General features: G+C 33.5%; 1 pseudogene; it reads left to right on the forward strand.

The window, feature by feature from the left end:
* Positions 1-2189: 2189 nt before the first annotated feature.
* LOC141425922 (olfactory receptor 6C65-like) lies at positions 2190-3128 on the forward strand (annotated as a pseudogene).
* The last annotated feature ends 22564 nt before the right edge of the window (positions 3129-25692 follow it).

The following is a 25692-nucleotide window of genomic DNA, read 5'->3' on the forward strand; positions in this document are numbered from 1 at the left end:
AGTAATCATTCTTTCATCAATCTTTCTCTGCTTCAGGCAAAACCTAACATTAGAGGTGACATTCTATATTCCCTCAATACCTAATGACTCCCAAGGGAACCTGATTAGTGTGTTGCCAAAATTAATTGTGTTGTAGGTGAAGAGATTTCTTTGGGAGAAAAGAGTTCTGGAAAACCTGTGTCATTAAACAATGTCAGAAAAATCATGAAACACCTGGCATTTAAATCCTCCCTCAACATTTTTGGAAGTATGTCGATTGGCTATTTCTATACCAGTTGGATTTTGGATTAAGAAATGGATGGTTTATGTAAAAAACTTTTAAAAATAATTTAGTGGCTATACAAAAGTGAGTTAATTTGATAAAAGGTATAAAATGCTCTAAGCTTTATCTATCTAAAACATCATTTATCTATTATTGCAGATAAAAGAAAACTAAGTTTAAACAACGATTTGACCAACGTAAAAGTGAGTCTATTTATTCTGGGTCCATTATTACCTATCTTTCTGAAACATAGACCTATTAACTATTAACCTCTTTGAAATGTACTATGAAGGCATTTTGCCAATTCTTGCATTACATTTTCTGCTTAGGTCTTCCTGAATTTGTTACAAGTGAGTTCAGAAATGTACAACACCCAACTCAGGAAGAAGTTAGGCAGGACTTTCTTAGCTAAACCTCAGTGGTATTGCTCAGTGCAGACATAAGAGACACAGGACACATTGCTCTTTCCAGTGTCATCTGCATGGTTCCTAATGCCTCACACTTTAATTTTGTTTATTAAAGCAGATTACAATTCTGGTTCACTCAAGAATCACCAACGTGGATTTTCTCTTACTAGTACTTCAGTGGTAGATCATGCTACACAACTCAGGAAAATGTTGAGTATCTACCTCACCAAGACTCCAAAATCTCCATTTTATTAGCACACATTACTACAGGTGTCAATATCAGTCAAGATTAGCTCAGGCCTTACAGATAAAACAAAGCCCTGAATCCTGAGGCCAGTACTAATCAGGATCACATAGACATTTTTTGAATTATCATTTCACTCGTTCATAAATAAAATAAAATTGATGCAGAATTTGGGTTAAGTTCTGGAAATGGTATAGTAGGAAATGAACATGGATGCTATCCTGTTGTCATGTACTACTTATTGTGACCTTAGGCAAGTGACACACTGCTCTGAATACTCATCTGCAAAGTTAGTCTCTAAAATAGAGCCCATTAGGAGGATTGCTGGGGATAGAGTAAAGCTTACACAGACATTTTTTATAATAACAAAAAGAAGAGAAAGTAGGAGAGTAGGAGAATAAAATTAATTATAGTTTATGGTATATGATTTATTATCATTGTTAGTATTATTGTTGTTATCTTCCTCACATCTTTCCTTTCCCTGTCATATCTTTGAAGACGAAGGAAGTTATCAAATTATTCTTTTTCGAAGCAGAGCTGCTTGATAAAACTGTCGTGCTATAACTTTCTGAAATAATATATTTAGTCAGTGGGATTAACTTGATTTATTTTACTGTTTATATGATTATATTTGAGAAGTCAAGTTGAAATTTTTTACTATGATCCTGTTCATTAATAAAGGCTGATATTGTACTTGTGTCAACTTCAATCAGAAAAATGCTAACAGTGCCAATTTTATATAATGGCAAGTGCAGATGAAGTTGGCTGAATTTCCTATAAAAATAGTTTCTATGAACATATCAAGAATCATTTTCAAAAAAATTGACTTATGACCCAAAAATAAGCTTTCCAATGAGAAAATTATAGCTTTATTTATGGTTAAGTTTTCAAAATTACTATGCATGTCTTCTGATAAGTTTTTAATCCTCCCCAAGTACAATGAAACTAAGTACTGATTATCATTACCCATTTTTATAACTTAAAATATCTCTTCTGGGTGTGAACGCAGTAATTGAAAATACATCACAGAGAACTGTCAAAGCTGAGATTATAACATTTTTTTAATGTGGTAAAACACAGATTAATCTTCTCCCTGTCAACAAATTCTAAAATGAGCCCTCAATTCTGATGAACAGCTGTTTTGTCACATGTTGCTGAATGCATCTAGGAAAGGTTTTTCTGCAAAATAAGAACACTGCCAGTGCATTTGTAGTCATTTCACACATTGGCATTCTTCTTTTTTACTTGCAGACCTGTCAGAATTCAGAGCTTAGCCATGCCAAATATGATCTCAATTCGAGAATTTATTCTTCTGGGACTTACAGATAACCCAGAGATACAAGTTGTGATATTCTTCTTTTTGTTGATCATGTACTTATTGCGTGTAAGTGGAAACATATCATTATGCTAACACAGTCCATTATTCATTTGAAAACTCTTACGTACTGTACTTCTTTCTCAGTAATTTCTCTTTCTTAGAAATTTCATTTACAACAGTCTGCATTCCTAAATTTTTGATCAGCATTGCTACAGCAATGCATTGCTTCCTAAAATGCTTGCATGGCACAAGTATTTTTTTTTAATCCTTCTGGGATCCCCAGAGTTTTTTCTTCTGGCTGTCATGTCCTATGATCGCTATGTGGCTATCTGCAAATCTCTGCATTACACAACTATCACGAGCAACACAGTCTGTTATCGTCTTGTAATCAGCTCCTGGCTAACTGGTTTTCTGATCATTTTCCCCCCAGTGATTATGGGCCTCCAACTGGATTTCTGTGACTCCAACATTATTGATCACTTCACCTGTGACTCTTCTCCTATGCTGATGATTGCTTTCACAGACACAAGGTTTCTAGAACTCATGGCACTTTTCTTAGCAGTATTCACATTTAGGTTAACTTTGGCCTTGGTGGTTCTCTCCTACACACTCATCCTTAGAACAATTCTAAAGATCCCTTCCAGCCAGCAAAGGAAAAAGGCCTTTTCTACTTGTTCTTCCCATATGATTGTGGTGTCCATTTCCTATGGAAGTTGCATTTTTATGTATGTAAAAACGTCTGCAAAAGAAGGTGTGGCTCTAAGCAAAGGGGTAGCAGATCTCAATACATCTGTGGCTCCCATGCTGAATCCCTTTATTTACACTTCAAGGAACCAGCAGGTAAAACAGGCCCTTAAGGACTTCACCAAAAGAATGGTATCAGTAGACAAGCACTAGGCATTCCGAAATGTATAGCTGAGATCACAAATAACTTTCTAGGCAATAGATACTCATAAAGGAATAAAGTACTCACAGAGTCAAACAATAGCAGAGCTTGCTTCTAGTGATAAGATACTCACATTAAACAGCCAACATATCAGAAAAACAAATTACCTGCTAATTTAATCTTTAGTAAGTGAAAAATGGTATTGCTAAAAGGAAACACAATAGAAGGGGTGGTGAGTAGAGTTCAAATTGGTCAAAGATTTCACAGTCATGTTAAAGCTCCTTTAAAATTTTTTTCTACATTCAAATGTATTTTACTATAGTTTTCACTTCTCTCTTTTTCTGTAATTTGATCAGTCTGTCAAGCATTTTGATAGTGTGTGGTGTATCTATAAAACAAATGGGTGGTATTTGCTTTTAAAAGATACACAGTAAGCTCTATATAGCTTATTCACATTCTACCTGAAAATAAATGATCCTAAAGAAATTTCACATCAACTCATTTTTGGAGGGAATCTAATTTGAAATCTTACAAATCTGTGCTTCTGATAATTTTAAAGAAAGGGCTGTTTCTACTTTTCTATTCTCCTGAAGGAGATATTCAGAATTTCCACAAAGAAAGATAATGGAGAAACAATGGCCTTCTGTGAAAATGAGGTATTTCAAGCTATCCTAAACAACAAAATAGATTTGTTGATGCCTGGAGCAGTTGGAAAAAATTATCTTCTCCAATGATGTGCTTTAAGTCAAGTTACTTGAAATGACTGTTTTTATATGAAATGTACTAACTCTGAATTTTGGCATATCATATTATCATAAATTTTCACTATCAAATAGGCAGAAATGAAGATCACAAAAATTCAGCCCATGAAGTTGCTGCAAATCATGCAGGATTTATACAACCTGTCTATCATGCATATAGTGATTTGAGAACAAAGTTGTTGGTGTCCAAATAAGTAAAGTTAGTTCAAAGACAAATCTTATACCTATGATGTTTTAAAATAGTTACTGTAAGTAGTGCACTATTCAATTAATAGATCTGAAAATACTAAGAATAGATGTGAAATTCAGAACCCTCAAGTTAAGAAAACACAAAAGTTATGGAAAACCACAAAAGATATGTGAAAAACAATGAAAGTAAGAAGAACACTACTAAAACAATAAAATTGTGTAATTATGTGATACAAAGGTAATAAGGTGCTATATGCAAAAATATAAAAAAAATTAGGAAAACTTAATAATTAGCAAGTATTCATAGAGCAGCAGATAAACCGAATGAATATTTTTAACATTGAAATGAATTACAAAAAATACAGTTCTAAGCCATGCCTCCAAAATATTCATGATTTTATTAATATTTTAAAATTTACATGCACAAACAATTCACTTGAAGTACATATTTTGTGAACTCTAAAATAATTGCAAAAATGATTCACTTAGTAATGTACTAAAATATCCATCAGATATATGTATCTACTCTGTATACAATCCTACTATAATAGTTCAATACTTTAAAAAAGATACTATCTAGGTCAGAATGAGAAACACAAACATATTTGATTATTAGGAAACTTTCAGATAAAAGTTATCATGTTATCTTTAAAATAGGTTAGACAAGAAAAATACTTAAAATATCTTAGTATATATTAATATTTGCCATGAATAATAACTGAAAAGTAGGAAAAAAATCTCTTAATTGAAATGGATAAGAAAGTAATCATGCCAGGACTATAAAGAAAAAAAATATTAAATGAAAAACTGAAATTTTATTGAGAGGAAATATATTATTTATAGAAATGACAAAAAATAACAATGCCACACTCTCCACTGTGTATTCATTAGTTCAGAGACTTTCACTTTAGGTCATTTAGTAGATGCTAAAACACACAAAACAGAAGCAAACTCTACAAATATTCAAAATGAGAAGACAAATATGCTTTTTTCTCCGATATTTTCTATGAATGTCTCCCAGATAATTTTATTTTTGAGTAGTAGTTACTTTATTCACCTTCATTACATATAGTATACTCTTGTACAAGTATCCCACAATTTATTTATCCATTCTCTCTTTGTGGACATTTTTTTAAAATCTATTATCACATTATTGTCATACTGTAGGTACACTGGGACATTTACAAACGTTCTTCCAAATATCAGAGTTGAATTCACCCCATCCATCATACTCTTTACCTGTTCTCCCACCCCAGATAACTTTACAAATCAGCAAAAATGATATGGTATACTTACAAGAAGTTAGAGTTGTAAATAAATGGAAAGAAATCTGTGCTCTTGGATTGGAAGAATTCATATTATTAAATATTCATATTACTTAAGTAAACTATGTATGCAATGCATCCCTGTCAAAATCCAAATGCCACTTTTTCAAAGACATAAAAAATCCTTAAATTAGTAATGGACCACAAAAGACCTTAAAACACCAAACCAATTATGAAAAGAACAAAGCATGATTTGAAACTATATTATAGCACTGCAGTAATTAAAACTGTATAGTACTGGAATTAGAAAGACATACAGAGTAATGACACAGAATACGGAGCCTGGAAACAAACCATGTATATATGGTCAACTAATCTTTGATAAGGTCACCACCTTTGCTGGCCTTACAATGCAGAAGGCATAATCTCTTCAGTAAATGGTGTTTGGAACATGGGATTATTCACATGCAAGTGAATGAAATTGTGTCCTCATTTTATACCACTTATAAAACTTAACTTGAAATGGATAAACAATTTAAACATAAGACCCAAAACACTAACACAACTAAATAGAGAAAACAATGTCCTTGACATTGGTCTTAACAACGATTAGTTCTTAATAGGACACCAAAAGCACAAGCTATAAAAATAAAAATAAATAAATATGAATACATTCAACTAAAAGCTTTCTGCATGGCAAAGAAAATAATCAACATAATGAAAAGGCAAGTACAGAATGGAAGAAAATACAAACCATATATCAGATAAGGGATTAATATGAGGAAATCCTACAACTCAATAGAAAAATAGAACAGTTTATTAAATGGAAAATGTCCATAATAGACATTTTTATAAACAAGACATAAAATGGCTAAAAAGCATATGGAATGTATCTCAACCTCATTACCCATCAGGGAAATGCAATTAACAAACATAGTGAGATAGCACTTTGTATTTGTGAGAATGGCAATTATGAAAAATAAGAGATGTGACAAGTATTGGTGGGAGTGATGAGAAAAGGGAATCTATTGCCTCTTGGTTTCTTTTTTTTTTAATTCTGATGTACATGTTTTATTCATGCTACTAACCATAGGAAGAGCCAGCAAGCTGAAGATAAAAAAGAGGAGAAAAATCTTTTGAAAAGTTGTTTCTCTCTGATTAAATAGAAATAGTTTCCATCTTCAAAGGGAGCAGGACTTTAATGTATTTTAAAAATGCTCCACTATGCTTAACCTGGTCAGCTCTGCTGCTGGTGGACAACAGCAACACAGGAATGCCCTGCACCCAACTCCATGTCCAAAACCAGGTATGTGTCACCTGGTCCTACTTTATGCACTTCTGTATACTTTATGTACTTCTGTATGGACTGAACTTCAAACAGCTACTCTGAGACTTTAGGGAGAAATGGTTACAGCTCAGACATCTACAGTTATACCTGGGAATTTGAGTAGCCCCTACTGCCTCAGACTGAAGGACAAACATCATCAGGGAATAAGACTTTTCCTTTCATCAGGCAGTTCTCTGGGAGGGAATACTTACTGAGCATCCAGTATGTTAGGTACAAAGATAAAGAATGGCCTGCCTGAGCCTCTTGCACCTAACAGGATAAGATAAGAAAACAGAGACCCAGATAACATGGAAAAAAGAGGTAAGTCAAGGTTGATGGAAAGGTTTAAGAGGCTCTTTGAGATCAAAGAAAGGAGGAATGTAATAGGGAGACAGAAAAGGCATTGGGGCAATGATAGAAGGATGTGTAGAATTTCTTCGTAAGAAAATTTCTGCATATGTAAATTTTTGTGAAACCCAGAGACATTCTGGAGGATGTTCATGGGAAAGACATTCTGGGTGGCCATGGCTTGGTGTATCCATCGGGGGGTAGGCAGAATAGAAGTTGGTACAATAGCTTGAAAAGCCTTAAAGTAGGGCTGAGCAAGAAGAAACTCAGGAGACTGGCTGAAGTCTAGGGGTAAATGGCTTTAGATTTCATAAATTCAGAGGCCCATAGAATTGGAAGAGATTTTCAAAGGATCTGGTCCAAGAACTGCTCTTCCTGTGGCAGACTCTCTCCTGCGACCATGGCAGACATCACTCACTATCCTGGTACTTTCTTCTTCTAAGCCAGAAGGAAGGTTACAGTGATTCTCAACAAAGCAAACACCTGCTTATTTCTAATGAGAAATTAGTGATAGGTTCATTGATGATTTCTTGTAGTTAGTGAGTCACTTTTCTGTCTGTTGCTCTCAAAATTCTCTTTGGTTTTGACTTTCAACAGTTTGATTATAATGTGTCTTGATGTGGTTTGCCTTGAGTTTATCCTGCTTGGAATTTGTTTAGCTTCATGGGTTTATCTTACATCAAAAACTGCCTGCACCCAGACCTGCATTTGACAGCTCTGTGCCTCTAATAGCTCTGCCCTTGTGGCTCATAGAACTTCTTTTCTGGCTCCCTACAGAGACTTTCCCTCCTTTTGGAACTTCTTCCTTCATCTGTGTCAGTTCTGAGTTTGGGCTTCCAGCACAGCCCTCTGAATCCTGCAGCCTCTTTAACCCTGTCTTAGCACTTCCTATATATTGTTATTGTACAAAGCATAATTGTGATCTGAGAGTTAATATTAGTAACTAAAACTGGAATAAAAGAACCTCTGTGGCCAATGGCTTAGGCTATCAAGTGACATCAGTAGTACTGGTGAATTAACACCAACAAAATTGGCATACCTTGTGAATTTGTTGTTATTTAATAAATTCTGACCTTGTGAAAAGAAAAAAAACAATTGGGAGGTTTTCAGCCTCTCAGATATCATTTCTGCCCCATTCTTTCGTAGTTCTACAGATGAGATTCACACAATGATTATTTTGATCTGTTTGGAAATGGTAACAAATATAAATGTGAAATTTGAGTTGATTCCAATTTTCGATGAACACTAATGGCTTAGCTGAATTTATTCCCTATGTAAGCTTCAGTTGTAAAACCTTATTACAGTTGTGTCCTGTGATTTCAGCATTGCTTTGTAGGTTGTTTTATCAGGTACTTGTTCATAGACCTCTGCCTTATTTTGCCTTTCATATTTTAAGCTGATTTCTTCTTGATTTTAAGGATAATGCATGTAGCATATGAAAAGGAAGATCAAAGGATAATAGATACCTAGCTAACATCTTTTTTTTTAAATTTTATTATTCATATGTGCATACAAGGCTTGGGTCATTTTTCCCCCCTGCCCCCACCCCCTCCCTTACCACCCACTCCACCCCTTCCCTCTCCCCCCCAACCCCTCAATACCCAGCAGAAACTATTTTGCCCTTATTTCTAATTTTGTTGTAGAGAGAGTATAAGCAATAATAGGAAGGAACAAGGGTTTTTGCTGGTTGAGATAAGGATAGCTATAGAGGGCATTGACTCACATTGATTTCCTGTGCGTGTGTGTTACCTTCTAGGTTAATTCTTTTTGATCTGACCTTTTCTCTAGTTCCTGGTCCCCTTTTCTTATTGGCCTCAGTTGCTTTTAAGGTATCTGCTTTAGTTTCTCTGCATTAAGGTCAACAAATGCTAGCTAGTTTTTTAGGTATCTTACCTATCCTCACCCCTCCCTTGTGTGCTCTCACTTTTATCATGTGCTCAAAGTCCAATCCCATTGTTGTGTTTGCCCTTGATCTAATGTCCACATATGAGGGAGAACATACGATTTTTGGTCTTTTGGGCCAGGCTAACCTCACTCAGAATGATGTTCTCCAATTCCATCCATTTACCAGTGAATGATAACATTTCATTCTTCTTCATGGCTGCATAAAATTCCATTGTGTATAGATACCACATTTTCTTAATCCATTCGTCAGTGGTGGGGCATCTTGGCTGTTTCCATAACTTGGCTGTTGTGAATAGTGCCGCAATAAACATGGGTGTGCAGGTGCCTCTGGAGTAACCTGTGTCACAGTCTTTTGGGTATATCCCCAAGAGTGGTGTTGCTGGATCAAATGGTAGATCAATGTCTAGCTTTTTAAGTAGCCTCCAAATATTTTTCCAAAGTGTTTGTACTAGTTTACATTCCCACCAACAGTGTAAGAGGGTTCCTTTTTCCCTGCATCCTCACCAACACCTGTTGTTGGTGGTGTTGCTGATGATGGCTATTCTAACAGGGGTGAGGTGGAAACTTAGCGTGGTTTTAATTTGCATTTCCTTTATTGCTAGAGATGGTGAGCATTTTTTCATGTGTTTTGTGGCCATTTGAATTTCTTCTTTTGAGAAAGTTCTCTTTAGTTCACTTGCCCTCTTCGTTATTGGTTCATTAGTTTTGGGAGAATTTAGTTTTTAAGTTCCCTGTATATTCTGGTTATCAGTCCTTTGTCTGATGTATAGCTGGCAAATATTTTCTCCCACTCTGTGGGTGTTCTCTTCAGTTTAGAGACCATTTCTTTTGATGAACAGAAGCTTTTTAGTTTTATGAGGTCCCATTTATCTATGCTATCTCTTAGTTGCTGTGCTGCTGGGGTTTCGTTGAGAAAGTTCTTACCTATACCTACTAATTCCAGAGTATTTCCTACTCTTTCCTGTATCAACTTTAGAGTTTGTGGTCTGATATTAAGATCCTTGATCCATTTTGAGTTAATCTTGGTATAGGGTGTTATACATGGATCTAGTTTCAGTTTTTTGCAGACTGCTAACCAGTTTTCCCAGCAGTTTTTGTTGAAGAGGCTGCTATTTCTCCATCGTATATTTTTAGCTCCTTTGTCAAAGATAAGTTGGTTATAGTTGTTTGGCTTCATATCTGGGTCCTCTATTCTGTTCTACTGGTCTTCATGTCTGTTTTTGTGCCAGTACCATGATGTTTTTATTGCTACTGGTTTGTAATATAGTTTGAAGTCAGGTATTGTATACCTTCTACATTGTTCTTTTGGCTGAGTATTGCCTTGGTATTCATGGCTTCCTGTGTTTCCATATAAATTTCATGGTGGATTTTTCAATCTCTTTAATGAATGTCATTGGAATTTTGATGGGAATTGCATTAAACATGTAGATTACTTTTGGGAGTATCGACATTTTTACTATGTTGATTCTACCAATCCATGAGCATGGGAGATCTCTCCACTTTCTATAGTCTTCCTCAATCTCTTTCTTCAGAAGTGTATAGTTTTCCTTGTAGAGGTCTTTCACATCTTTTGTTAGGTTTATGACTAGGTATTTGATTTTTTTTGAGGCTATTGTAAATGGAATTATTTTCATGTATTCTTTTTCAGTTTGCTCATTATTAGTGTATAGAAATGCTTATGATTTTTCTATGTTGATTTTATATCCTGCTACCTTGCTATAGCTATTGATGATGTCTAGAAGCTTCTGAGTAGAGTTTTTGGGTCTTTAAGGCATAGGATCATGTTGTCTGCAAATAGGTATATTTTGACAGTTTCTTTGCCTATTTGTATTACTTTTATTCCTTCTTTTTGCCTAATTGCTCTGGCTAGGAATTCCAGTACTATGTTGAATAGGAGTGGAGATAGTGGGCATCCTTTTCTGGTTCCTGATTTTAGATGGAATGGTTTCAGCTTTTCTCCATTAAGTATAATGCTGGCTGTAGGTTTATCATATATAGCTTTTATAATGTTGAGGAACTTTCCTTCTAGTCCTAGTTTTCTTAGAGCTTTTATCATGTAATGGTGTTGGATCTTATTGAAGGCTTTTTCTGCATCTATTGAGATGATCAAGTGGTTTTTGTCTTTGCTTCTGTTAATGTGGTTTATTATGTTTATTGATTTTCGTATGTTGAACCACCCCTGCATCCCTGGGATGAAGTCTACTCAGTTGTGGTGAATAATCTTTTTGATGTGTTGTTGAATTCGGTTTGCCATTATTTTGTTGAGGATATTTGCGTCAATGTTCATTAAGGAGATTGGCCTATAGTTCTCCTTTTTGGAGGTGTCTTTGCCTGGTTTTGGGATAAGTGGAATAGTGGCTTCATAAAATGTGTTTGGCAGTTTTCCTTCCCTTTCTGTGTCGTTGAACAGTTTAAGGAGGGTTGGTATCATTTCTTCTTTAAACGTCTGATAGAATTCAGCAGAGAATCCATCAGGTCCTGGACTTTTCTTTTTTGGGAGACTCTTGATTGCTGCTTCAATTTCATTTTGTGTTATAGATCTATTCAGGTGATTAATTTCCTCTTGGTTCAGTTTTGGATAATCATATGTATCTAGAAATCTGTCCATTTCTTTAAAATTTTCAAATTTATTTGAATAAAGGTTCTCAAAGTAGTCTCTGATGACTTCCTGGACTTCCATGGTGTTTGTTGTTATCTCCCCTTTTGCATTCCTGATTCTATTAATTTGGGTTTTTTCTCTCCTCATTTTAGTCAGGTTTGCCAGGGGTCTATCAATCTTGTTTATTTTTTCAAAGAACCAACTTTTTGTTTCATTAATTCTTTGTATGGTTTTTTTGGTTTCTATTTTGTTGATTTCAGCTCTTATTTTTATTATTTCTCTCCTTCTATTTGTTTTGGGATTTGCTTGCTCAACTTTTTCTAGGAATTTGAGATGCATCATTAGGACATCTACTAGGTCCATTTGATCTATTGCATATTTTAGATCTTGGATTTCTTTATTGATTTTTTTGTTTGGATGACCTATCTGTTGATGATAATGGGGTGTTAAAGTCTCCCACAACCACTGTGTTGGAGTTTATATATGCTTTTAGGTCTTTCAGGGTATGTTTGATGAAATTGGATGCATTGACATTGGGTGCATACAGGTTGATAATTATTATTTCCTTTTGGTCTATTTCCCCTTTTATTAGTATGGAGTGTCCTTCTTTATCTTGTTTGATCAATGTAGGTTTGAAGTCTACTTTGTCAGAGATAAGTATTGCTACTCCTGCCTGTTTTCAGGGGCCATTGGCTTGTTAAATCTTTTTCCAGCCTTTCATCCTTAGCCTATGTTTATTTCTGTCGGTGAGATGGGTCTTCTATAAGCAACAAATTGTTGGATCTTCCTTTTTAATCCATTTCATCACACGGTGCCTTTTGATGGGTGAATTAAGTCTGTTAACATTAAGCGTTAGTACTGATAGGTATGTGGTGATTCCTGTCATTTAGTTGTCCTAGTTGTTTGAAGGTTTGATTGTGTGTACCTAAATTGAGGTTACTCTCTACTTTCTTGCTTTTTCTTTTCCTGTGGTTTGGTGCTGCCTGTCTTTTCATGGTTAAGTTGGGTTTCATCTTACATAATTGACACTTTAATCGTTGTATACCAACTCTCCAATTCCCCAACTCCCCATGTGAGTGCTGTTATTTTCAGTACCTCCCACATGTGGAGTCATGCATTACTTGTCATTCTGACTGACATAATATTAAGTTCTCCAGGTTCATCATTGTTACTTGTAGCAAGATTTCCTTATCATTTCAGGTTGAATAATATCACACTGTATGCATATAACACATTAGGTAACATTTGCGTTGTTTGTATGTCCTGGTTTTTGTAAATAACAATACTATACATACATATAGAATACAGATATCTCTTTAATGTCTTGGTTTCAATTTTTGAATATCTATCCAAAAATGGAGTTTATGGATCATATCATAGGTCTATTTTTAATTTTGATGGAGACACTTGTTCTCTGTATGTCTGCATCATTTTGCATTCCTAATAGCAGGATACATGAGTCTCAATTTCTCTTTCTTTGGCCAAAACTTGTTATTGTGGAAATTTGGAGGAGGGTTGAGGTGTTGTATTTCTTCCTTTCCTTTTTTTTTTTTATTTAAGTAATAGCCATCATAACATGTGATATCTCACTGTGTTTATTCCCTCCCTCTCTCTCTTCCTTCTTTCCTTTCTTCCTCTCTTCCCTCCTTTTTTCCTTCCTCCATCCCTCCCTTCCTTCCCTTCTTTCTGATAGCATCTTGGTATACAGCCAGGCTGGCTGGGAGCATGTCATCTTCCTGCCTCAGCTTCCTGACTACTGGGATTATTGGCCTATGCCTCCACGCCTGAATCTAAATGTGCTTTTGACTTTCATCTCCCTGATAGAATGTTGAGAACCTTTTTCCGTGTGTTAACTATATGTATAGGTCTTTTGCCTATTTTTCCCCAATTGTGTTATTTTTTTATTCTGTGGAGTTGATGGAGTTCTTCATATATTTTGAATATTAACCTCTTAGGAGGTATATGACATAAATACTTTCTTCAATTGATTTTCTTTGTGTTCTATTATTTCCTTTGCAGTGTAGAGATTTTTGTTTGATGTGTCCCCACTTCTCTATTTTTATGTTTGCTGCCTGAGTTCTTGGTGCTATAGCTAAGAAAACATTCCCAACATGGTTCATGTCATGGAGGTTTTCCCATATATTTTCTTCTAGAAGTTTTACTCTTTCAGGTCTTATGTTTCAGTCTTTAATCCATTTTGAGTTGATTTTTGTATATAGTATAAGATAAGGGTTCATTTTCATTTTTTTAAATATGGAAATTCAGTTTCCCAGACTTTACTTATTGTAAACATGAATATTTCCCATTGTCAAAGATCAGTTGTCTGCACATACATGATTTATTTATGTGCACTTTATTTGGTTCAATTGCTTTACACAACTGTCTTCATGTACTTTACACACACTGATTTAATTATGGTAGCATTATATTATATTTGAAATCAAGAAGTGTGATACATCTAGCTTTGTTCTTTCTCAAGATTAATTTGGCTATTTAAGATCTTTTGGCAGTCTTTGCTGCATGTTAATTAGAAAAGAAGTACTTCATTTTTTTTCATTTTCGTTAGCATATATTCATTGTACAGAGGATATTCATTGTGCCAATTCCCAATAGCTTTACATTGTACATTGGTTAGATTGCCTCCATCTCCTCTCCTTGACCCCCTACTTAAAATAATTGCAATGTTATATGTGGCCTTTTTTCCAAGTGAATTACAAATTTGGTGCAAATTTGTGTTTTCACTACATCTCATTTCTAATGATTGTACTTTGGCTTCAGTTAAAATGTTATATTTTTCCAAAAGTTAATTAACTCACATTTGTCTTATAAAAATATGTTTATAAATTATTATAAAACTGGTACATTAAAAGTGGCTCATTTGATGCTTCCTAGAATTTTAGTATATTTTTCTAAGACATAAATTTGAAAACTGTTCAACTAAAAATAATTTAGATATTTTTTAAATGTCCTATTTATTTTCAGAAACATCTTAAAATTACTTACAAAAGATATGATTACATGTCCCACTGCAAATATTTTGCATCCAATTGAACTAAGTTTAGGTCTCTTATCAGATAAAAAGAAGACTCTTGTGATCACGTGTGTCATTTTAGAATTTTCAGCCATTGTACAAAATTCAAATGGTTGTACATAACAAACATCAACCACTCTGTAACTCTGTCTTGTACAGAATAAATAATTGATAGACCTCTAAGGAAAAGAAAATAAAAAGAAGAGAATGGAAGTATGCTATATATGTGTGAGCATTAAGATAGTGTAATGAAACTCACCAAACTATTTAAAAAATGGAGGAGAAGGGGGTGAAATATAATGGAGAGAGTAAGCATGCTGAAGGTGCACTGTACATATGTATGGAATAATCACAATGAAATCCTCTCATTTTAATGTATACTAATTCAAAACCAAAATTAAATTAAAAATGAAATGACAATTTATCTATCTCATTGAATTAAGTGTGGATTGAGGGAGATTATTACCAAAATACCAAATTGCCTGTCAAAATAATAGCCAAGTGTTTAATTGCAATTTTTAAAAATAAATATCATTTGTTGCAATAATCACATAACAGTCAACATTTTATCTCATTTGAGAGTATAGAATATGAATAAACATTTATTAGTTAAGCACTTATAAAAATTTCAAATAATACCAATAAATAACAAAATTAGACTTCACTTTAAAAATAGTTTCCCAGTGCTGAGATCCTGGCTTCTCACACCATTTCTCCACAAAAGGAACCTGGGATCCTTAAAGATTCAGCTGGTCTTAGCTTAGGTACAGAATTTGGAGAATATATGATGTGCACAAAAATCAAAACCAAAAGATCAAATCAAAGGGATGCAGGAGCCAACTGAAGGCCAATGAATGATGCTATAATAATCAAAGCAAGAAAATGGGAAGTTTTGATTATTATCTAAACTATGAAATTAATGAGTCCATACTGACAAAAGCACATCATTGAATAAATAAATGGAATGTAATGAACACATGTTCTACACGGAATATCCAAAATACAGACACTTTTCACTTGAAGAGTTGAACATAATTCCATATATTTTATATTTGGTCATCCAGTAGTAACTCTTTCTACAAAGAATGCAGTGGAATAAGTGGGTGCAGAGGAAGAGTAACTTGATTGTGAAGAAATCTCACAGTCACTACTTCAACCAAACACTGAAAGTTTATGTTAAGGTAAACAAGTCTTTTTAGTAACATGAATTTTTTAAATGAAGTGCTAAAAATGAAACTTTACTACTTTAGACTTTCTCTCCAAATGTATTTTATTATTCTAAATATCAGAAAATCATCAGGCAAATCCCAGTTGAAACATTTTCTGAAAGAGACTTGGTTAGTATTCTTTAAAACTGTCAAGGTCATCACTGACATGGAAAGCATGGAAAAACTTCAATGTTTAGAGGAGCCAAAAGCTACATGGCTATCAAAAGTAATGTGGTAGTTTGAAACAGGAAAAATAACACTGTGTCTTGGAACAGAAGTATTTGTCTTGCAACACAACAAAGATCTTAATTTAAAAGTAGTGGAAAACAATGTATGAACCTTAATTGAGAATATTGTATCAATAGTGGTTCGTTAGTTATGACAGATATAGAGTAATAACACAAGTGTTAATAATAGAGAGGATTGGTTTTATTGCATACAGGACCCCTATGTACTATCTGTGTAACTATTCTGTAAATATAAAACTATTCTAAAATAAAAAGTTTAAAAAAATAAATGATTGCAAATAAATAATTTTGGAATCAAAATAATTTACATTTAAAGAAAATAGAATGAGGGGAGGAAGAATAAAGGCGAATGGTGGAGGGGGTGAATTTAAGTTTTATATATTTGAATATTGAATATTTAATCTACAAATTAAAATGGAGAGAAGAATTTCTTGGGAGAAATATTTTAGATTTATAGAACAAATTAAAACTTTCAAAGGATGTCACATCAATAAAACAAAACAAGACACAAAGTAGTTATTATAAAATACATGTGTCTAATAATGTATTTTTTTCTAGTAGCTATTTCATGTAAGAAAATATGTAGCTTAGACACACTAGAAAATATCATATAAAAACCCATTCTTGACAACTTCTCATTTAATTTATATTTTTGTACATTTTCAGTTAGAAAACTTGTCCTTCATTACAGAACCTGGTTTTTAAAAATCTTTGTATTTTACTTCTGCATGTGAGCATAATTATGGATGGGACCCCTAAGTTTAAACTACAAGAAAATGAATGGAAGTTTTTGTCTTGCAGTCTGGTCTATAAAAAAATTCCCCACAATCTGTACTTCTTTTCTCCTCCCTGTCTTTTAGAAAGCAGATATCTGGAAAAAAAAAAAAGAAAAACACAAACTCTTACACGGAAAGATGATTACAGACATGAGTAGTGACATTGCATTGAGTGAGGAAAAAAAGAAATAAACATTTTTTTTATTGTGACAAATCACTATGGGCACTTTTTATTAGAGAAAGTAATATTATTCACATTAAGAACTGCTCACTGAATGCTAATAGAAAGACTTCTTTGACTATCTCATTTGAATTGATTTTTATAATTTAGTGAATAAATACATGTTTTCTAAAGTTTATAAAAAAATTTGGAATTAAGTTTTTATTTGAAAGGCACAAATAATTTCCAATTTCAATTTAGTAATTCTATTATCTGATTAGAATTGTTCTGAATCTGTTTAAAATTTTGTAACCTATTTTCAAAAAAAATAAAAAAAGAACATGCATAAAGAATATAACACCATATAAAACACTGAAATGGTAAGATTAAGTGTAGTAAGTATTTACTTGATGCCGTGTCTTTTGCTTGTTTGGAGTTGAGTGCATGGGTGAAAATCCAGACCATTCCCTATTCAGTACTTCTCACAAATACTATTGCATTCATTCATTTATGTGCTGAGATTGTCTGCTGCACATGAAGTTGCAGAATATATGTGATCTTTGCTTGCACAGCCTAAATTACTTACTATCTGGCCCTCAGAAGAAAACATTACTGACCGCTGCTGCAGAAAATCCTCAAATAATTAGCCATATTTTTAAGGTTGCCATTGTGACTTTCTTTTGGTATGGTACACGTTTTACCTAGTGGATTACTATTGACACTAACACAAGTTTTGTTAAAGAAATGTGTATCATCTTCCTTTTTATAACAAATGACTCTGCACTGTACTAAAGTAAATGAATATTTTTCCATTTTGACTGAAATTTATATCAAAAACTCATTTATTTATGAGCTCAGGTTTTTATGACTTTAGTTTTTAAAAATTTAGAGAATGAGTATTCTCTGTTTACTAACTATGTGAATTTGTAAAAAAATGATTCTTCAAAAATTAAGAACACTGGCTTAAATATTTTGCCTTTTGTAGAGGTTTTGTTATACTGATTTTTATTACTTATTAAAGTATCTCTTAGATAAAGTCATTTACCCAAAGAATGGACTTGATTATATTGTGCATTTATAGATACAATAGAAAGTAAACACAAAAATGTTTGTATAAGTAGTGCTGTAGAGCTGAGCAATGGAGGTTCATACATGTCTGTTTCTGGTATTGTAATTACAGATCCTCCACAAATGGCATGGCTTTCAAACTAACGTTCTTAATGCTATATATATCTTTTAAATCCATTTTTTTAGTTTGCTTCTTTATCTTTTTTTATTATTGTTGTACTGAGGGTACATTGTGACATTTACTAAACTTCTTACAATATATCACATTTGAATTCACTTCCACTATCAATCTCCTTTATCTTCCTCCCTCACCCCATTCTTGGAATAAATTCGATAGGTCTCACATTTCCATTTTCCAAACAGAACTAATAAATGTGGAAAATAAATCTGATAATGAAGTTCTTTTCCTATGAGCTATTTTCCTCGGGATTTAGATTGAAAGTTTTCAATTAAGCTGGTCTTCTTTCCAAATTTGAGTCTTAAGGTATAAACTTACATATGTATTTCCTTCAAAAAATAAGGGTTTATTATTTTGATTTCTATTTATAGTGAACTAAATTTTACTTCAGAAATGAGCAAAAATTTAATTTGTTCAAATAGTTTTCACTTTTCTTGATAGGGCTAATAAGGTTTATTCAAAGAAAACCTCATAATTTTTACATAAAAAAGCAAGATATGGACTACATATATATTATCTATTTTGGATATCACAACATTCGATTTTAGTCAAAACAAGAATCTATGACTAAGTCAGGGGTGGTGCTGGATGCAATAACAACACTAGGGAGACTGAAGCAGGAGGATCTAGAGTTCATTGCCAGCCCAGGTGGCATAGTGAGAATTTATCTCAAAACAAATTCAAATAACGAATAAAGATGATATAAGATACTCATTCACGAAGATGCTGTTGTCATTAACTGATCCCTCTTGATGAACAAACATTGTCTTTCAATTCACTCTTTATTAAAAACTTCTGTGCTCAACACTTGCAGAAAAGAAATTGTGATATTAATTTATCCTCCAAACAAAATATATGCTAAATAGGAGTTTTTATGTTTCCATGTACAATACATGAGAGTAAAAACAGTCTCAAAGGACACACATACACATGCATACTTACACACACACACCTTGTTTTTAGCACATTTACTCATCTCCTCAATTGCATCTTGGGCATATACTGAATGTGCTTCACAAACTCTGGTTATTGCTGTTTGCTTAAAATATGTAATCAGTGCTAACCAGCAATTCAGTAAGACTGAGATTCTTAAATTAATGTCCATAAAATACAATGGAAGTCAAAAAAAATTGAAGACAACCCATTATACTGGGTTGAACGTATTGCTCATGTATGGGTTTAACCAGTGTTGTCCTCAAAAGTGAGGCATTTAGAGAGTGCTTAGTGAGTAGAGACAGCACAACTTTCAAAGTGCCTGACATATCAGTAATCACTTAAAGTTCCCCATAAAGTTAAATCTTTTTTGAGAGCATGGTGGGTATGGGGTTTGAACTGAGAACGTTACACTTGCTAGACAAGTAGTCTACCACTGGAACATTCTGAACTGTTTTTTGCTTTGTTTATTTTTCGTACAGGATCTCACATTTTTTCCCAGAGCCAGTTTCAGACTGTGATAATCCCAATGATGCTTCTCGACAGCTAGAATTATATGTATGTTCTATCTCACTCAGCTTGTTGGTGGAGATGGAATCTCAGTAACTTTTTCCTGGACTGGCCTTGAATTGTAATTCTCCTGATCTCTGCCTCCCAAGTTTCTGGAATTATAGGCACATAACACTATGACAGGCCACAATTAATTCCCTTAACTACGGAAAATTATGGACAACTCTCTGATTCTATTAATTCATCTTTTTTAGATTCCATATATAAATGAGATCATATAGTATTTCTTTTTGTGTATGATGTATTTCATTAAACATAATGTCCCCCAGTTTCATCCAAAGGTAGATATTGGTCAAAGAAGACAAAATTTCATTTAGATGGGAAAGATAAATTCAATCTCGATTGTAGAGCCTGATGACTATACCTAGTAAGTTATTGCATATGTGAAAATCTTGCAGAAAGTGGATGTTAAGTGTTCTCAAAAAAAAGTAATAAGTACATGAGGTAATGCATAGACTAATTATCTTGAGTTTTATATATATATATATATATATATATATATATAAAATTTCGTTCAGTATAAATATATGCAATTTTCTTTGTCAATTTAATAAAGAAGACCATGATCCATAAACTAAAATTTTAAATGTACATTTACTAATAACCAAACTATTACAACTAGGCTTTTTAACTCATAATATGAATGAATTTCAATTTGAATTTCATTAGTTGAAGGAGTTGTGTGATAAAATAATGTGTATTACAATGTTAAAGCAATAGTCTTTGCATTTCTATTCAGATTTAGTTCTGAGTAAAAAGTTGTTACTCTTTTCTTCTAGTATATAAAAGTTTTCAAAGCCTAATGCAAAAAAATAAACTGTTGATATAAGTAATTTTTATCTTTCAAGAAAGTAAATGCTTGAATTAGTAAGAATTCCATTTTAACAAAAGTATGTATGACAAATACAATGGAAATATTGTTTGACTGAATGTCTTATCTGCTTTATTGATGCATGTCTCTAAATGTGTTGCAATTAAAATAAAAAAACTAAAATGGTAGTTATCCATTAAACATGTTTGCAAAAGAAAGAAAATAGAGAAGAAACTGGGCAAAGCAAAAATGCTTACATGTGTTGAATAATGTTTTTTTTTTCCTGGATAGGACACTGTGTTGTAGGAACTTGCAATTTAAAAGCAGATTTAAGTGTATACTTTCAAGTGCTTGTGAAGTAAAAAAGACTAGAGAACAGAACACAGATAATGGAGAAATTAGTTTATCAGCTCTTTAAAGTCCATATTATGGTCATGCTGGTGCTGAGCCATGGTGGCCACCCACAGATGCTGTAATTAAATGCTCCGGTCTGGTCAATCAACATTATGCTAACTATTCATGGCAGACAAAATATTTTGGCTGTATTATACAGTAAATATTCTCTAATGTTTTGAAAATGAGTTAAAGTCAACTGTAGATTGAGTGAGCACAGGAACAAAAGGTCAATTTGACTTGTTTTAATGAAAGTAGCAATAAGGAGTACTAAATTGGAAGAGTGGTCAAAGAGATGAACTGTAAAAGGTTTAGTTCAGTATAAGTAATTAATCAAATACAAAATATAGATTTAACTGTTGATTCTGATAATTTCGACTCCCATTTCTTCTCTATAGCACTGGAACAATAGCATGACTCATCTCATGGTTGACAACAGTGCTTGCTTCTTCATGATTAAATCATATTCCTTTCACTTTAAGTGTTTACATGCTGAGGTTATTCAGACTGCATTATTAAAGGGAGCCTGAGTGGAAGGTAGGAAAATTCGCCATTTATAAATAGAATTAATCAGTTTTCCTTCTATTATCCTTTTTACGGTTTTTTAAAATTCAGGCTTATTTAATATTCTGGCCAAATTTTACTTAATTTTATGATTTTTAGCTGTATTTATTCTTAATGAATCAGACATATTTATCAATTTGTCATCACCTCCACTTTTCTTCATAACTCTTTTTTGGTGCTGGGGTTTGAACTCAAGGCCTCATGTTGCCAGGCATGTGCACTACCATTTTAGTCACTCCACCAGCCCCTGTTTATAACTTATAACTCCATTTGTGGGTGAAATTATACTTGACTATATTTTCTGTAAAAATCACAAACCAGCTAAAAAGGATTTTGGCCACTGACTATAGCATGAATGCATAACATTGAACATATTATATAGTTTGATTAATGACCCATTATAAAACCTGTGCCATTTGGCAAACCCAGTATGTGCAATGATATGTAGACAGTTTCTGGAAGAGTGACAGTAATGCTTATTGTAATCTACATTTTACACTAATCACTTTTGATTCACATTACCAACAGTAAATAATGTACAAGATGTCACCCTAACAATGGAGAAAAATTATAATAAAGTTGAAAATTGTAGATGAGGACTGGTTTGCAATGAGTTCATGACATGGTGAACTCTGCAAAACTCTAGAGAGTGATTAAAGTGCCATTTTTTTCTAAATTCTTATATTTTCTACTTTCCAGAATACCACCCACCCTTAAATTTTTGTATTACTCAACACTCTGTCCTTTTTATTTTTTGACTATACATACTCTTAGGATGATCATATCTACTCATGTGTCAACTACCTCTTTCCCAGAAGTGAAAAAGGGTCTTTGATATAAGTATATTATGATGGTATTTGAACTGTCATACATATCTCAATAATATGATCCAGGAGTAAATTCAAAACAAAATAAAATAAGGAGCAGAGAAAAAGAAAGCATTGGAATTTTTTAAATGCTCAGGATAGGAGATGCCAAGCTGGCAACTACAGGGAGGAAGCAGAAAGCATGCTTCCTAAAGTAAACTCTTGGAGAGACACTGGAGACACACCAGGCAGGAAAAACCACCAAGAAGGGCAAAACTCTGACACTTCCACACCCCCAACCCATGCAAAGCATCCCCATGCCACATTAAACAGAGAAACCAAGAGGGCTCTCATGCTATCAGACACCAGCTCCTAACCTGCTTGGGAGACCACCAGCTCACTGTTGATTAGTACACTCTCTCTCCCTGTTTATTTCTTCAGCTCTGTTTTTTTTGTTTTGTTTTGCTTTGTTTTTTTTTCCTTTTTCTTTACTTTCTTTGCTTTCCATCTCCTCTCACCCTTCCATTCTAGATATCACCATTGTTACTATTACAAGCTAGACAACACTGAATTACATAGAGTACAAGGACAGTAACAGTAGTAAGGGAAATGATGGGAAGATGGAAAAAAGAGGGAAACCATTTTCCCCCAATAATAAATTAGTACAGGAAGCAGAAGGAAATGAAGCAAAAAGATGGCCAGATCCAGACTCCACAAAACAAAGATAAACTATGCCAAAGAACCCAATGAAGGCCACAAGAACACTCTGAAAGCAGAAATACTGCAAGTAATCAATGAGAGTTTTAGAGAGATGATACTGGATATGGTCAACAAAAATATACAGCAGATAGTCAAGAATATCCAAGACAATAAAAATAGAGAATGTGAGAAAGCACAAGAACAAATAAAAGAAACTATAGAAGCACTGTATAAACAGCAAAGTGAAACAAAGAACACAATAAATAAAGAAAAGATCTCAGAATGAAAATAGACAATATTAAAGAGGAAGAGACTCAGAATATGGAAAAACTAAGAAAAAAGAACAAAAGAGAAATTCAAAACAAAATGGAAGGCCAATCCAGTAGACTAGGACAAACAGAAGACAGAATCTCAGAACTTGAAGACAAAATGGTAACTAAAGGAAAAACTGTAGAACTATTAAACAACTCAAGACCTGTGAAAAGAAAGTGCAAGAACTTACTGACTCCATCAAAAGACCAAACCTGAGAATCACAGGCATTGAGGAGAATAGGTGCAAGTGAAAGGAATCCATAACATATTAAACAAAATAACAACAGAAAATGTCCAAAATCTAGAGAATACTATGTCCATACAGGTACAGGAAGCCTCCAGAACACCAAACAGACCTGACCAAAAAAGAACTACCCCACATATATTATCATTAAAACAGCAAGTACAGAGAATAGAGAAAGAATATTGAAGGCTGTAATAGAGAAAAAACAAATACCATACCAAGGTAAACCCATCAAAATCACAGCAGACTTCTCAACAGAATCATTAAAAGTCAGAAGAGTTTGGGGTGATGTCTTCTGGGCATTGAATGAAAATAACTTCAACCCAAGGATACTCTACCCAGCAAAACTATCATTCAAAATAGATGGAGCCACCACCACAAAAGATTCTTCAAGGGTTTCTGCACACAGAAAGTGAAACCCAACATAACCAGGAAAGAGCAGGCAGTACCAAACTACAGGAAAAGAAAAACCAAGAAAGTACAGAGTAACATCGATTTAGCTACACACAATCAAACCCTTAAACAACTAAGATGACTAAATGACAGGAATCACCACATACCTATCAATACTAACACTTAATGTTAACGGACTTAACTCCCTCATCAAAAGGCACCTTTTGACAAACTGTATTAAAAAGGAAGATCCAACAATTTGTTGTTTACAGGAGACCTATCTCATCAATAGAAATAAGCATGGGCTTAGGATGAAAGGCTGGAAGAAGATTTACCAAACAATGATCCCCCAAAATAGGCAATAGTAGCAATACTTATCTTGGACAAAGAGGACTTCAAACCTACATTGATCAAGTGACACAAAGAAGGTCATTCCATACTAGTAAAAAGGGAAATAGACCAAAAGGAAATAACAATTATCAACCTATATGCACCCAATGTCAATGCACTCAATTTCATCAAACACACCCTGAAGGACCTAAAAGCATATACTAACTCCAACACAGTGGTAATGGGAAACTTTAACACCACACTGTCATCAATAGAAAGGTCATCCAAACAAAAAATTAATAAAGAAATCTTAGTTCTAAAACATACCATAGATCAAATGGACCTAGTTGATGTTTACAGAACATTTCCTTCAACTTCTACACAATATACATTTTTCTCAGCAGCCCATGGAACCCTCTCCAAAATAGATCATATCCTAGGGCACAAAGGAAGCCTCTGCAGACATAAGAAAATAGAAATTATACCATGCACTCTATCTGATCAAAATGCAATAAAACTAGAACTCAACAACAAAAATAAATACAAAACACATGCAAACAGCTGGAAAGTGAACAACTTATTGCTTTATGAACAATGGATCATTGATGAAATAAAAGAGGAAATTAAAAGGTTCCTGGAAGTCAATAAAAATGAAAACACAATGTACTGGAACCTATGGGACACAGCAAAAGCAGTCCTGAGAAGAAATTTTATAGCCATGAGTGCACATATTAAAAAGACTGAAAGATCTCAAACCACTGACATAATGATAGATCTCAAACTCCTAGAAAAACAAGAACAAGCAAATCTGAAAAGACATAGAAGGAGAGAAATAATAAAAATAAGAGCTGAAATCAATGAAATAGAAACCAAAAAAAAAATACAAAGAATTAATGAAACAAAAAATTGTTTCTTTGAAAAAATAAACAAGATCAATAGACCCACTGCAAACCTGCTAAAATGAAGAGAGAAAAAACTCAAATCAGTTAAATCAGGAATGCAAAAGGGGAGATAACAAAAAACACCATGGAAGTCCAGGAAATCATCAGAGACTACTTTGAGAATTTATATACAAACGCATTTGAAAATCTTGAAGAAATGGACCTATTTCAAGAAACTTATGACCATTCAAAATTGAACCAAGAGGACATTAATCACCAGAATAGATCTATAACACAAAATGAAATTGAAGCAGCAATCAAGAGTCTCCCAAAAAAGAAAAGTCCAGGACCTGATGGATTCTCTGCTGAATTCTATCAGACTTTTAAAGAAGAACTAATACCAACACTCCTTAAACTGTTCCATGAACTAGAAAGGGAAAGAAAACTACCTAACACATTTTATGAAGCCAATATTACACTTATCCCAAACCAAGCAAAGACATCTCCAAAAAGGAGAACTATAGGCCAATCTCCTTAATGAACATTAATGCAAATATCCTCAATAAAATAATGGCA

The sequence above is a fragment of the Castor canadensis genome, chromosome 8, assembly GCF_047511655.1.
Source record: "Castor canadensis chromosome 8, mCasCan1.hap1v2, whole genome shotgun sequence".
Taxonomy (NCBI): Eukaryota; Metazoa; Chordata; class Mammalia; order Rodentia; family Castoridae; genus Castor; species Castor canadensis.